The sequence below is a fragment of the Piliocolobus tephrosceles genome, chromosome 15, assembly GCF_002776525.5.
Source record: "Piliocolobus tephrosceles isolate RC106 chromosome 15, ASM277652v3, whole genome shotgun sequence".
Classification (NCBI taxonomy): Eukaryota; Metazoa; Chordata; class Mammalia; order Primates; family Cercopithecidae; genus Piliocolobus; species Piliocolobus tephrosceles.
In genome coordinates, this window is record NC_045448.1 from 8,243,514 (window position 1) to 8,257,648 (window position 14,135).

General features: G+C 45.7%; 1 long non-coding RNA gene across 1 annotated transcript; it reads left to right on the top strand.

The window, feature by feature from the left end:
- Window positions 1–271: 271 nt before the first annotated feature.
- Window positions 272–8,537, top strand: LOC111531209. The gene is made up of 3 exons (XR_002728178.1): window positions 272–399; window positions 689–852; window positions 7,738–8,537. It is a non-coding gene; the product is annotated as an uncharacterized LOC111531209 (long non-coding RNA).
- The last annotated feature ends 5,598 nt before the right edge of the window (window positions 8,538–14,135 follow it).

Consider the following 14,135-nt stretch of genomic DNA (forward strand, 5'->3'; position numbering starts at 1 on the left):
CCTGGCCAACATGGCAAAACTCAGTCTTTACTGAAAATATAGAAAATAGCTGGTCGTGGTGGTGCATGCCTGTAATCCCAGCTACTCGGGAGCCTGAGGTAAGAGAATCGCTTGAACCTGGGAGGCAGAGGTTGTAGTGAGCCAAGATTGTGCCACTGCACTCCAGCCTGGGTGACAGAGCAAGACTCTGTCACAAAAAAAAAAAAAAAAAAAAACAAAAAAAAACAAGAATCAAAGAAGAGGATGTGGGAAAAACCTTTGACCCATGGTAGGTCTTCAACAGAAGGGACCACACTTTGGTGAGAGCCTGAAAGGTTAGCAACCTATAGCTAGGCTTGTAAACAGAAACCCCAAGAATGGGATTCCCCACGGCAGCCAGGAACCCCTACAGCCTGCAAGGTGTGTATATGGCCCAATGGGCCCACCATGGAGAAGAGCACCACCCCTTGCCCTAATTAGCCTCAGGCTCTGAGGGCCTTGAAAGAATTGTGAGAGATCTCTGATGCACAAATTAGATGTATTTGCCAAAGGAAGTTACAATGTTTAGCTTTCCTTCTATTTCCAGAATCAAGTGCTCCAAATAACCACTTCCAAAAGTGCAAGCCTGATGGCTGCATTAGGTGCTAACAAATCGTTAAAAGGTGGATGATTTTTTCTCATGGTTTCTCACCCCACTCCCTCCCAGCAGGCTTCCTCAAATGATTGATGGTCTCCATGGCAACCATGGAAGTCCTGATCACCTGAATTCTCTACTCCCGCCGCTCAGCCAGCTTGCAGGACAGTCAGGACTGCACGGAGCCCTCTGGGATCCCTGAACAAAGGTTATTTTGAAACAGCTTACGCGGCCAGGAGGTGAGTACTTTGTTCCTGAAACCAGGTGCTGAGATGACAAATACTTCCCCTTAACGGCTGGGGCTTCATCAGACAGGGGACCGTAGGTCTGATGTACATCAGAATAATCAGATGAATTGAAACAAGGAAGAGCGTCAACCAGGCTACAGGCCTGTGAGCAATTTCTGTAGAAATGTGAGCCAAAGAAGTGATGTTAGGCTGCACAAGTAGCCATTGTTTGTAACATTTCTGCAATAGCACCATCTGAGAAAGCAGCCACTTCTTGTCAGGGCTCTTAAAAAAAAAAAAAAAAAAAATACTTCCCTAAAATCAGCGCAGCACAAGTCAGTATCACGGCTGTCACCTGCTAGCTGTTGGGACCGTGCTAAAACCTTTTTCCATATTCAAAAAGGTTGCTTCAAGTACATTTAAGCAGGAAAAATCAATGAGGGAAAATCGCAAACTGGATCTAGCTACAAGGAGCTCCGAGAGGAGACTATCAGGCTTTCCCAGCCTGCAGAGCTCCCTGCCAGATAAATGACAATGTCAGGGACTGAAATTAAAAGAGAAGGGACACCACGCCCTTTCCACTTAACTCCAAGGGCAAGCTCTTTTGGTTTGCAGCTACATTTGCCAAGCCCTCACCTGGGATTCTCCCCAGAGATGTAGGAGACATTTCCGGACTCTCAAAAGAGCCCACAAAATGGCTTTAGAAATGGGACTAACCTTTTGCAAGGTGAGAAGTCTGCCTTCATTATATATCTTAGGAAAAAGGAGAACGATGAGAAGCAAGGCTCGAAATCTACCACAAGAAAACACCAACAACAAATGGAATTAATAACTTTGAACACCAAAGAATGTACCTGCTCTTTCATTCAACCAGCACTCGTTAAACTATTACCTACCAGACACTGTGGGAGTTACTGGATGTTGGTGTGTATAATTCTGGATCTGTGCCCTAGAGGAGCTTGTATGGGAAAGATAGACACTAAACAAACAGTTGCGACACCTTGGACTAACCTTGTGCCAACAGCAGGAAAGAGGTGATATGGGAGCTAATTCATCCATTTGGAGGCTCAAGAACAGGGAGGTTTTGCCAGATGCAGCAGGGCGGTGATAGGATTAGACAGGATGATAATGGAAGTCCAGAAATGTGAGTTACAGCCACACCTTAAGGCGCACCTCTCACTTCCTTAGTGCCCTATGAGAATGCCTAGCCCCTACAGCTGCAGAACAGGACAAAGGTTAACGAGATGTGGGAAACCACTCTGAGAATGTTTATGCTAAAGTCATTACATTTGAGAGCGATTTCATATTGGCTGGACTTTGGTCTCGGTCAATAGTCAATATGATTTCATCTGGCACCATTTATGTTACCAACTTAAATTGGCTGCTATTTCCCCAAAAAAAAGTAACTATTTCCCTAAAAATCTTCACATATATGTCTGCCTTTTCATCAATTACGGAGTATTTACTGAACACCTCCATGTGCCATATCCTATTTGACATCTATAAATGAATCTTAAAAAGTGTAACTTAGCCAGAGTGTATCAGTGGTATCCATCTTCTGGTTTTCCTTTTCATTTCGATTGGTTTGCTATTCAATATGTACATGCAATTTTTTTCTTCAAGAAAGGGTTCAGCCTATCATGCTTGTCTTTGTTTTTGGTTTTTGTGTAAAGAGCCGAACATGCAGTGGACACCAGGACAATGGCATTTGGCAGCAGAGGTCAATGCTACCATGGGGACTGGGGTTTCACCATCCCCAGGAAATGGACCTACAGGTTAACATGGAAAGTTTGCCATTTACAGGGCTTCTGATGGTTACAGATTTGAGAGAACTGGCTGGCGAGTGGCACCAACAAGAAGTCAGCAATCCACCCGGGGCGGTCCGGGCTCAGCCACACAACAGAACCTGCACTGTCCTCTGCACTCACGTCTGACATTAGTCCTCCCGTGAAGCTTCATGGGGGTGAGGACCAGTGCTGCAGGGAGCTCCTCCAACACACAGGCTTGGGCCCTGCCCCTCCTCGTCTGGGTTATATCTGGGCTCTCTTTTTCTTTAAGGGGACAAAAGAGAAAGAATGCCAAGATTACTGGTGCATTAAATGATTGAGAAATGTTTGTCATTTAAAGCCGTTTCACTTCCTGCCTGATACCACAAAGAAGCTTTTTAATGAAGTTAGCCTTTGCCTTTCTCGATGCCACTATGCGCCTGGCTTGTTTTGCCCACTTTCTGTTTTCAAAGCTAGGTATGATCAGGAAACACGAGGTTTCTATTGCTTCAAGTAAGTAAATTTCAAGTCAGTCAATTTAGGGGAAAAAGTCAGGGGGCGTCCAGAGGACAGGGTAGAGGGGTGGAACACACGAGGATGGCCGAGGGGGCACAGACAGCAGGCAGTGGGGTCCAGGTCTTCACCCTGCTCCGAAGGGGCCTGGCTGCCCTAAGTCATCCCAGGCTCCCATGGGAAGTTGAGCCCTCAGGCTTGGGGGGTACCGTGGGCTCCCAGAGTGGGCCCGCCCTCGTTCCACATGTGCCCTTGCTGACTAAACCCTAAGCCCCAGGGTTGGCACAGGACTTTCCACAGCTACAGCTAAAAAGACAAACACCACGAATTGCTTTGTGACCCCTTGTCCAGAGTGCTCCCAAAACAGAGAAAATCTATACCACAAGAGTCCTACCACTGGTAGGCCAATTTCAGGACCAGCACAGACGACCCTGGCCAAACCATCCTGCTGCTACTAAAGTACAAGTTGTTGATATGACTGACAGAATCTCTGGTTTAAAGTCACTGTGGCTACTGCTTCCTCAGGGCTTATGGGCATGTCGGGTACTTAGCACTTTGTGTATACCTATTCAATTAATCTTCCCAGCAACTTGCAAGATAGGTGTTGCTGTCTCCTTTTACAGATGAGGAGGCAGAGACAGAAAGAAGCTGAGGAATTTCAAGATATCTGGGTCAGCTGCTGATGCAGCCATGCCCAAGGTGTGAGAATGTAAGTCCATGCTCTGTATTAACAGGTGCGGTGTTCCAGGGCTTTCTGTTCTGCCCCCACCTCCATCCCCAGCCAATACCTATGTTTGAAAAAGGCCCATTTCTAGCAGCATGTTCATATTTATTCATTGAGTACTTATGAAGGGTCCACTGTTCAGCAGGTCCTGGAGATAAAGAGATGAATATCATGGTATCTGTTTTCTACACGTGTACTCTCCACAGCGGTGCCACTAGCCACATGTGTCTATTGATTGCTTGAAATGTGACTAATCTGAACTGAAATATGTAAAGTGTAAAACACACCAGGCTTCAAAGTCTTCTTATGAAAAAAGTGTAAAATTATCTTAATAACTTTTCTGATTCTATGTTAAAATTATATTTTAATATATGGATTAACTAAAATAGTTTTTAATTAATTTCCATGCATTTCTTTTGCTTTTTAAAACGTGGCTGCTAGATAGTTTAAAGAGACCTATGTGGCTCATGTTCCATTTTTATCGGATTGCACTGCACTAGTGGCACACGTCTGGCGAGGAGAAGACGTGAACAGAGCTGTCCCCATGGCACAGGCAGGCGAGGAAAGCAAAGGAAGCATGAAGGGAGGCCAAAGGAAAGCAAGGGAAATGCCACACGTGCCTTAGGAGCTCCGAGAGGGAAGTCGAGCCCTCTTATCAGTGGTCTAATTGACTGGAGAGAGAATCTACCATGCTCGCCAGCTCCTTCCGGAGAAACCGAATAACAACGCTGTCACATTAGAGTGCTGGCTCGGCAGTAGAACACAGGCTGGCAGCAAAGACGGTGGGATTCAGCTCTGGACACCAGCACCAGCTCAGATGGGAGTTCTGCTGCGGTTTTCACTTTGCTCTGGGCTTTGTTTTTATCAAAAAGTATTGCAGGCCCCAAACTTCCCTCCTTAAACTTCTAGGAGAGGTTCAAAAATCCCACCTGCCTTATTTCTATAAACCATTCCTCTCCCCTCAGCCCCTTGGCGGCTCATGACACACACCCTTTGTTGCTTACTCAGTGTCCACTCCTCTGTTGTCTCTTACTGGAAGAAACCCATTTGGGTTCAGAAAAACCGTGGGATCAACAGCCCCAGCAGATGGGTCCTGATCCTCTGTCTAAGTCAGTCTTGATCATTTCACTCGTCACTGCCCAGTCTACCCTGTAATTAGGGGTGGGCTATCACTCAGTTCCGCCATGACACCAAGGCCAGAGCCTGCTTTGGGGCCAGTGTCTAGAAAACTTGTAATTCTTGGTAAAATGACACAGACGAGGCTCAAAATGTCTCTCCTGCCCCAAACAGCTTCATTCTGCCCCAGACGTTACCCCTTCAGCTCCAACAGCCATATGGCAAACAAGAGAAGAATTCTAAGAAAACTGCAGAAGATTAGTGCTGATACCACTGAGTTTATGAACCAGCAACAGCAACCACTGACCTCCAGTCTTCCTGTTACATGAGGAAAAATAAACCCCTCATTACTTAAAAGCCATAGAGTGAAGGAGTCAGATATGCTGTTACTTGCAGCCTTTGACATTCCCTACTGATATGCAAACCAAACATAAAGCAGGAAAATAGTTTGTCCGAAAATGTAGACTGTTCCAGAGAAACTCAGTGTCAACATCCGCCACTTCCCACATCGCTCTCTGCCTGATGTTTAAGCACATTTTAATCACAATCCCCAGGGAACTCTGCGTGTTCTTCCCCTTTAACTGTATTGCATCCATTTGAGAGGTGGGAAAATTAAGAGTTCAAACTAGTAGTTATGGCTGAAGATCTACAGGTGGCATTCTTAATTCTACAGAAACCTCACAGTTCTGGGACAGTTTCTCTCCACCCATGCAACGTGTGTAATTTTTTCACTCCCCAATGTACAAGAAATTTCAGGGAATATTTTATTGTTCCTCAAAAAATTAACACGGTCATTGTCTGTCCTCAGAAGTTTAAAAACACATTTTATTTTTTTAAAGTGTTTCTTTCTGCCCAGACACTATTTGGCTGCCTACCCAATGACAAGCACCTGCCAAACCCCATGATTCAAAGCCCAGTTTTGCTCAGGTGTGGACAGCCCTGGGCTTGGGGTGACCAGAGCACTCTCTGACCCTATGGAGTTAGTCTTCATTCATCCAAGCTGATCGTAGCAATTCCCTTCTCCTTGATGAGACAAGTTTGGAAAAACATGAGACATAATTCTGGCTAACAAGCTGACAGAGGAAGTCTGCTGGGAAACTTCTGAGAAAGTTCCCTCCTCTGAAAATGAGGCATTCACGCAGCCCAGGCTGCATGAACCCAAGCTGAGATCACTCAACACAGAGATGCCTGTTTTGCTCGTGTGAGAGTCCAGGGCAGTTCCACGTGGCTGGGACAAGGGAGCAGAGGGCACAGGGAGCTCTGCTCCCTGTAGTTATTCAGAGACTCAAGCACAGGCTATACCATCTTCAAAATCTGGCTTCCACGGTTGCCCTGAGGGTCATACCCCAATTAACCAAAAGGGGAAAGAGCCTGGTCTGCTATCCTTGGCAGCATCTCCTAGAAGGACAACTTAGTGACCCCAGGAACAGTTGCATTGTTGTTGGATGACAGCAGTAAAAGCGCACAACATACCGCTCTGCTGAAATCGAGAATTCTTTGCACCACCTGAACCAAGCTCATGTGTGTGTTTTAAAGACTCCTGCACAGAGACGCTTCTGGGCTGGGCATGCGGATGGCTTTCACCCTGCATCCATTAGACTCAGCCACATGGCTATGCCTGACCACAGGGGGGGCTGGAAGATATGGTCTGGCTGTGTGTCCAGAAAGAAAAGGAAACAGCTTTTGTACAAAAATGAAAATACAGAATGCCATGTTCATGATTACTAAGAATTTCAAAACAGAGGCAGCGGAGCATTACATCAATGCAGGACCCTTCTCAGCGTGGGTTCTGTGTGGCTGCACAGGTTAAACACTCAGTTCAGGCCTGGACAGAGGAGGTGCTTTTCATATGGCAGCCAGCACCATCTCCTCCCTTCCTGACCCCCCATGTACCTCCAGTCCATGCCACCCGTTTTCCCATTCACATTATATCCTACGTCATCTTTCCCCCTAGCTCCTTGTGGTCAGGAACCACATCACATGCCTGAGTGCACGTAGGCACTTTGAGTGACTAAGGGTATCACCAAATCAAATTGATTCTAAGTGTTCAAGGTAACAATTTCACGATGCAAAAGAAAGAACATAGATTTGAAGGTTTGATGTGGCTTTGACAGGACTAACTAAAATCAGTTTAGCGAATCAGATTAAATTTGTGGCCTGCTTTCCTTGACAGCATCTCCTAAAAGTACAGCTTAATGACTCCATGAACAGTTGCATTTTTATTGGATGATAGTAGTAAAAGTGCACAAAATAACTCTCTGCTGAAATAGAGAATTCTTTGGCACCACCTGAACCAAGCTCATTTGCGTGTTTTAAAACAATTTGCATTTGGCCTCATTCTATGTTGTGCTTGCCTTCATGGCCCTGATGGTGCCAGTGTGGGATGATTCTGCAATGGTACGTACTCCCATAGCCAGGATGGCCCACAAGCCCTGTCACCCAGATACCCTCCTTTCCAGCCAGGTCACCTAACAGTGACAGCAGTGGTTTCCTGAAAGGGGTACAGTCAAGTGCAAACCTGGCAGTTTCCAGGCACTTAAAAGTCCAGAAGGAGGGAGGACCCAGGCCACACCAGGCTCTGAGCTTCCAGGTGAACACCAGTTGAATTTTCATCTGCTCATTATGTTGTGATGATGATGGTGATGGTAACGATGATGGTGACGGTGAGGGTGATGATGGTGATGGTGAGGATGATGCTAATGTTAGCCTCCTCTCAAGTTTATCATTCCCTCATTGAGTGATTTGTATTTGTAACTGTTTATTGACTTTTCCACTCAGCAGGTACACCTGGACATGGGGGTCCCTGAAGGCAGCTGTGGTCCAGCCTCATGACTGTGAGGAGAGTGGACAGGGAGAGTCCTCAGGGCTGGCCAGCAGTCATCCTCCACCTCTACTGTGAAGAGAGGACAGCAAGAGCAATTGTGTCCACATGGAGCTGTTGAATCCCTCCTCTTTCTCAGAACCAAGAAACTCCCATGTACTCTGTCTGGCATAGGTCCAGTAGGAATACTACCATAAGTTAATCGAAAGCTTTAAGAAGTGAGTGCTGAAAATGACTTTGGATGACATTTATCAGATGGGAAAACGCACACAGAGAGACACACACAACACACACATACACATGTGCATGCACACACACCAATGACAGGGCATTTACTATATATCAGGTACAATACCAAGCTCTTTTCATACATCATCTCGCTTATAATCCTGTGGGTGGTATTATCATCCTCATTTTACAGATGAGGAGACCTGCCTCCCAGGTCATTTACGTAGTGGAGCTGGGGTGCCAGTGCAGACTGTCTTCCTTTCTGCTCTCCACTACCCTCCAAGACACCAGACTAGTCCAGAAAATGAGGCACAGTCCTGAGATAAAGTCAAAGCCTTGGAAGCAGTCAGGGCATTTCACTTCAGGGCCCCAGAGTATGGGGGATGGTGGCTGTCTGAGGCACGAGGCTTCAGACATGGTGTATTAGTCCGTTTTTACACTGCTATAAAAAAATAGGCAAGACTGGGTAATTTGTAAAGGAAAGAGGTGTAATTGACTCACAGTTTCACATGGCTGGGGAGTCCTCAGGAAAGTTACAATCATGGTGGAAGGTGAAGGAAAATTAATGCACGTCTTACATGGCAACAAGAGTCAGGAGTGGTAGCTGCCAAACACTTTTAAACCATCAGATCTCATGAGAACCCATTCACTATCATGAGAACAGCATAGAGGAAACCACCCCCATGATCCAATCACCTCCCACCAGGTCCTCCCCTGAAGCATGGGGATTACAATTCGAGATGAGATTTGGCTGGGGACACAGAGTCAAACCATATCACATGGATCCATCCCATCTCTGCTCTTGGTCTCCAGCTTTTTGCCCCCTTGACAAATCTGTGGCACCAAAGAGGGAGAGCAGGCTTGGGAGGTCCCCACACAGGAGACCTGGAATAGCATACCCTGCTTTCTCAGTTGCAGAATTGTGTCCTTGAGATTCTGGTAACTTCTGTTGCTTGAATCATTGTAAAGTATTGTTTTAGGTCATACACGGTCATTATAGAAACTTAAGGGAAAATAGAAAGAATATTCTGGGCCGGGCGCGGTGGCTCAAGCCTGTAATCCCAGCACTTTGGGAGGCCGAGACGGGCGGATCACGAGGTCAGGAGATCGAGACCATCCTGGCTAACACTGTGAAACCCCGTCTCTACTAAAAAATACAAAAAACTAGCCGGGCGAGGTGGTGGGCGCCTGTAGTCCCAGCTACTCGGGAGGCTGAGGCAGGAGAATGGCGTAAACCTGGGAGGCGGAGCTTGCAGTGAGCTGAGATCCGGCCACTGCACTCCAGCCTGGGGAACAGAGCGAGACTCCGTCTCAAAAAAAAAAAAAAAAAAAAGAAAGAATATTCTGGAAAAAAAAAATTAACTATAATTGTTCCATTCCCCAGATAGAGCCACTCTTCATATCTCAGGGCATTCTTTCTGGTATATGTACACACACACATGCACACATACGTATACACACACACGCATATATAAATATATGCTATGTATGATACATGTTGTATATGTATTTATAATATGCTATGTATAATACATGTTGTATATGTATCATAAATACATATGTATTTATACATTGTATATGTATTATACATTGTATACAAATATATTGTATATGTATCATAAATACATATACAACCTGTATTACACATATCATATATGATGGCACTACACTGTATCTACAATTTTATATCTAATAGTTTAAACCTAACATTACAATATTATCATCTTCCTAGATCATTAACGACTCTTCAGTGTGACTTTAATGGCTTTAAAATATTTTATTACATATATGTAAACATCCGATTTATTTATTCCTCTATCATGGACATTAAAGTCGTGAATTTCTAATTTTACATGTGTATTAGCGAGATAAATTTTAAAATAAAATCCTTGAACATAGATCTTGATGAACCTACCTGAATATTTCCTGAGAATAAATTCCTAAGAGTTAAAATGCTGAGTAAAAGGCTGTGAATATTTTTAAGGCTCTTGATCAACATTGCCAAATTGCTCTCGAGGAAGGCATTACCAAGTTAGGCTATCTTTTTGGTTGCTTAATGAGCTTGGTTTGAATTATGTGTATGTAACAGGGAGCTTTAGCTGGCAGAGCTAAGGTCTAGACTGCCACACCCTCCCCCGAACACAAACATCAGTATCTGTCTGCACCCAGAGGTGCACAAGGGAGTTATTATTTTGTACTGAGGAGAGTAGAAGGGGTCATCAGTAAAGGAGGGGCCAGGGGACAACAGAGGGGGGGTTTCTGGTGTCTCTTCCCCAGCTGGTCCCGGCTTCTCTCCCCAAGGGGAAGAAGAGACAGAGGAGGCCTCTGAAGAGCAGATCTGCTTCAGATCTAGGATCGTTGGGAAAAGCTCACTCATTCTGTGTCTGCAGCAAGCCTAGCACCCCTCTGGCTCCCTGAGGTTTGGAAATTTGGGGAACCCTTGAAGGTAACATCATGCCTGGGACGGTGGCCTTCTTGAGGCAGACTGAAACAGCAGCAAGATGCCTGCTTGTTTATTCATGAGCACCAGCCTTGGATAGAGAGGAAGATGCCAATGACCCCAAGTGACCTGGTTTAGGGTGTCTGGGCTGATACCAGAAATAACTGGGAGTACTTGGGGAGGAAGTTCAGATTATCCCTCTGATGGCAGCTCTGAGCCAACCCATCCTGAGCCAACAGACAAATGAATTAGATATTCATAATTTTCGCCATAATTTTTCAGCATTTGATTGTTTTATCACGGCTGGAATCCATTCATTTATCCGACCTCGTACTGGAAGACTGAACGGCCCACATGGGAATCATGGCTTCCTCAACTACATCAACCTCGGTTGGGGAGAAAGTGCGTGGGCTGCAGCGGCTCAACTACCAGACCTCAAACTCTGACTCCCAGTCCACAGCCCTAGAGCCCAAACCAAAGCTCTATCACATTCATATGCGTCTAACAGCTCAAACTGACGGCTGGCTAAGAGCTTCACAATTTAGCAGTTACAAGAACAGGGAGAGCGTCAGAGTAAATTACACAGTTAGAAGGAGGACAAGTTTAGCAAAATTAAGAATAGTGCTTTAATTTACACTTCCCTAAAAATATAATTGTTTATTTAAGAAAGCTTTTTGCCTTGTTAACAGAAATTACCAAACGAAAATGCATTTTGACTCCATAAATGTATTGGAAGTTCACCAATCTAACATTACATAATAAAGACAAAGTCTAATCAATATTTTGATTTATGAAGGTCAAAAATCAAGGTGTGAGGTGTTTCCTTGAAGTTCAAGGCTTCAAGAGATATGCTTTAGAAGGGAAGTCCAAATAACCACAAGTCATATATCATCATCTAATTGTTTTTGCCCCTATAGACATCAGTCGACATTTACTCTATGTTCTTCACCCACTTGGCCAGCAATCTAATAATAATAATAACAATAACCATAAATAACCACCAATTATCAAATATTTATTACTTGAATGTCTTGGCTCATTGAATGCTTACATGGCTATGATGTGGGTCATATTCTTTTTCCCATGCAATTAATTTTCTTATTGTGGTAAGAACATTAAACATGAGATTTACCCTCCTGATACATATTTAAGTGCACAATGCTTTATTGTTGACTATAGGTACAATGCTGTATGGTAGATCTCCAGACCTTATTTATCTCACTTGACTGAAACTTTATGCCCACTGATGAATAACTCCCCACTTTCTGCCTCTCCAACCCCTGGTAACCAATTACCATTCACGCTCTGATTCTATGAATTTCACTATTTTAGAGACCTCATATAAGTGTAATCATGCAGTATTTGTCTATTACTGGTTTATTTCACTTGCAGTAGTTGTCCTCAAGGTTCATTCATGTCATTGCATATTGCAGGATTTCCTCCTTTTTAAAGACTGAATAATATTCCATTGTATGGATGGACCACATTCTCTGTATGCATTCATCTATCCATGGACATTGTTTTAGGTTGTTTCCACATCTTGGATATGTGGGCAATATTATTAAGCCCTTTTCACAAATGAGATACCTGAGACTCAGAAAAGGCAACTCACCCACACTGAAATATTTGGTAACTTGCTCAAACCAGGTCTTGCCTACCACCGACTCCACACGCCTGATGTCCACCAAGCATTTGCAATCACAGGAATAAAAGCCACTGGGTGCACATTCTATTCTAGGTGCTTTATACACTGTATCTAGAACCGAGCAACCTCACGTGGCAGACAGCCCCCTGACATGAACCTTTATGAGGAAAGCCAAGTTAGTCAAGAGGGAAGCCCCGGCCCCAGCCCAAGCTGTCAAATTCCAATGGCTTGTTTCTGCTGTTCCAAGTTGTTCTTCTCCCTGCCTGCAAATAAAAACACCTGAGGGATTTTTTTTTTTTTTTTTTTTTTTTTTTTTTTTGTGATACAGAGTCTCACTGTATGGCCCAGGCTGGAGTGCAGTGGCACAATCTCGGCTCATTGCAAGCTCCGTCTCCTGGGTTTAGGTCATTCTCCTGCCTCAGCCTCCCGAGTAGCTGGGACTACAGGCACCCGCCACCATGCCCGGCTACTTTTTTTTTATTTTTTAGTAGAGACGGGGTTTCACCGTGTTAGCCAGGATGGTCTCGATCTCCTGACCTCGTGATCCGCCTGCCTTGGCCTCCCAAAGTGCTGGGATTACAGGCCTGAGCCACCTCGCCCGGCCGGATATTTTTTTAATGCTGGTACCCGGGCCTTCTCCTAAGAGTTTCTGATTCCATTGGTCCAGGGTGGGGCCCGAGCTTCTGCGTTTTATTTCAAAACCCTTCAGAACAATCTAGCAGTTCACTGGGCAGCCGGCGCCGACAAGGGCTGCATGGCTCCCCTCATTCCTTACAGATCCCAGGCACTCCACGGGGCACATTCTGCCTCCAGGGGCTGCCAGGTTGCTGAGCAGTGACCAGGAAACCTCACCCAATAAGAGAATTGTTCGGAAGGGGCGTTGGAGCGAGCCAAGCGAGGCCGTGGGAGGGACCCTGGGCCAGTGCGGTTTAGGAAGAGATGGGAATTGGCAAGAAAGGATTCCTTAGGGGAAGGACGTTTGTGCTGAGTAAGAGTTCACCAAGAGAAAAGGGGGGAGAAAAGTAAACCTGCCATGCTAGCGTCTCCACTTTCCCTTTCCTGCTAAAGGAAATGTGTAGACGTGATCCCCCAGAGGCACGGCGGGCTCCGGCCTGCCCGCTCAGCCCTTCTCTGACTGGAGAGGAAAGCACGTGTGCCCATCAGCCCAGGAGCTGCAGCCACCAGCCCCACAGCTTGGTGGATGAATTCAATTAAGCCAACTCAGGGAGTTCAATTTTTGCTTCAGTTCTAAAAAGACAAATGAGGATCTGGGTGAAGCATTGTTAGAGATTTTTCATTTTAATTGAGAAACTCACCCATAGAGGCTGCCAGAGCCCAGGTAATCAATCTCTTGGGCCGTGTGTGACAGGGCAGCCTTTGCGCCCCTATTCCATGGGGAGAAATCAGAACTTCCGGTGGACCCGCAGGGTTCACAGGAAGTCCCCTTTGCACAGACGGGTCTCCATTGTTGGGAAGAACAGGGTGACATCCAATCAGCTTCTCCAGGTCCAAATCAATCACCTACATTTCAATTCCCTTTTCTAATCAAATGCCAGCTGCGAAAGAGCCTGGCCTCATCAAAATTCTGCTGTGATGGGTGTTGAAACTACAGGAATTAAGAACTAGGTCACCGTAGGGGAAGGCTGCTCTGTGGTTTCATTATCTAGGTTGCTGGAAAGCCCCCATCTCACAGGGATCCCCCTAGTCACCGGAGGACCGTGAGGCATGGATATTCAGCATCCAAAATGCATTTTTTGTGGGGCTAGCAGCATATGTGGGGAAGAAACACAGAACCAGCTGTGGCCAGCAGGTCCATTCATGCGGTGAAGATCCTCCCATACCCCTCCGGATGCCTACTGGGCATCAGGCCCCAGGAAACAAAGCTAAGTCATGCTCAGCCCCTGCTTTGGAGAAACTGCTTCCTGGCGGCTGGGATGGAAACAAGCACCAGGGCCCGAGGACGCAGAATCAGAGGATGCCCAGGAGCCTCGGGTGAGGCTGGAGGGCCCAGCTGGGATGTGCAGGGAGGGATGCCTCAGGCT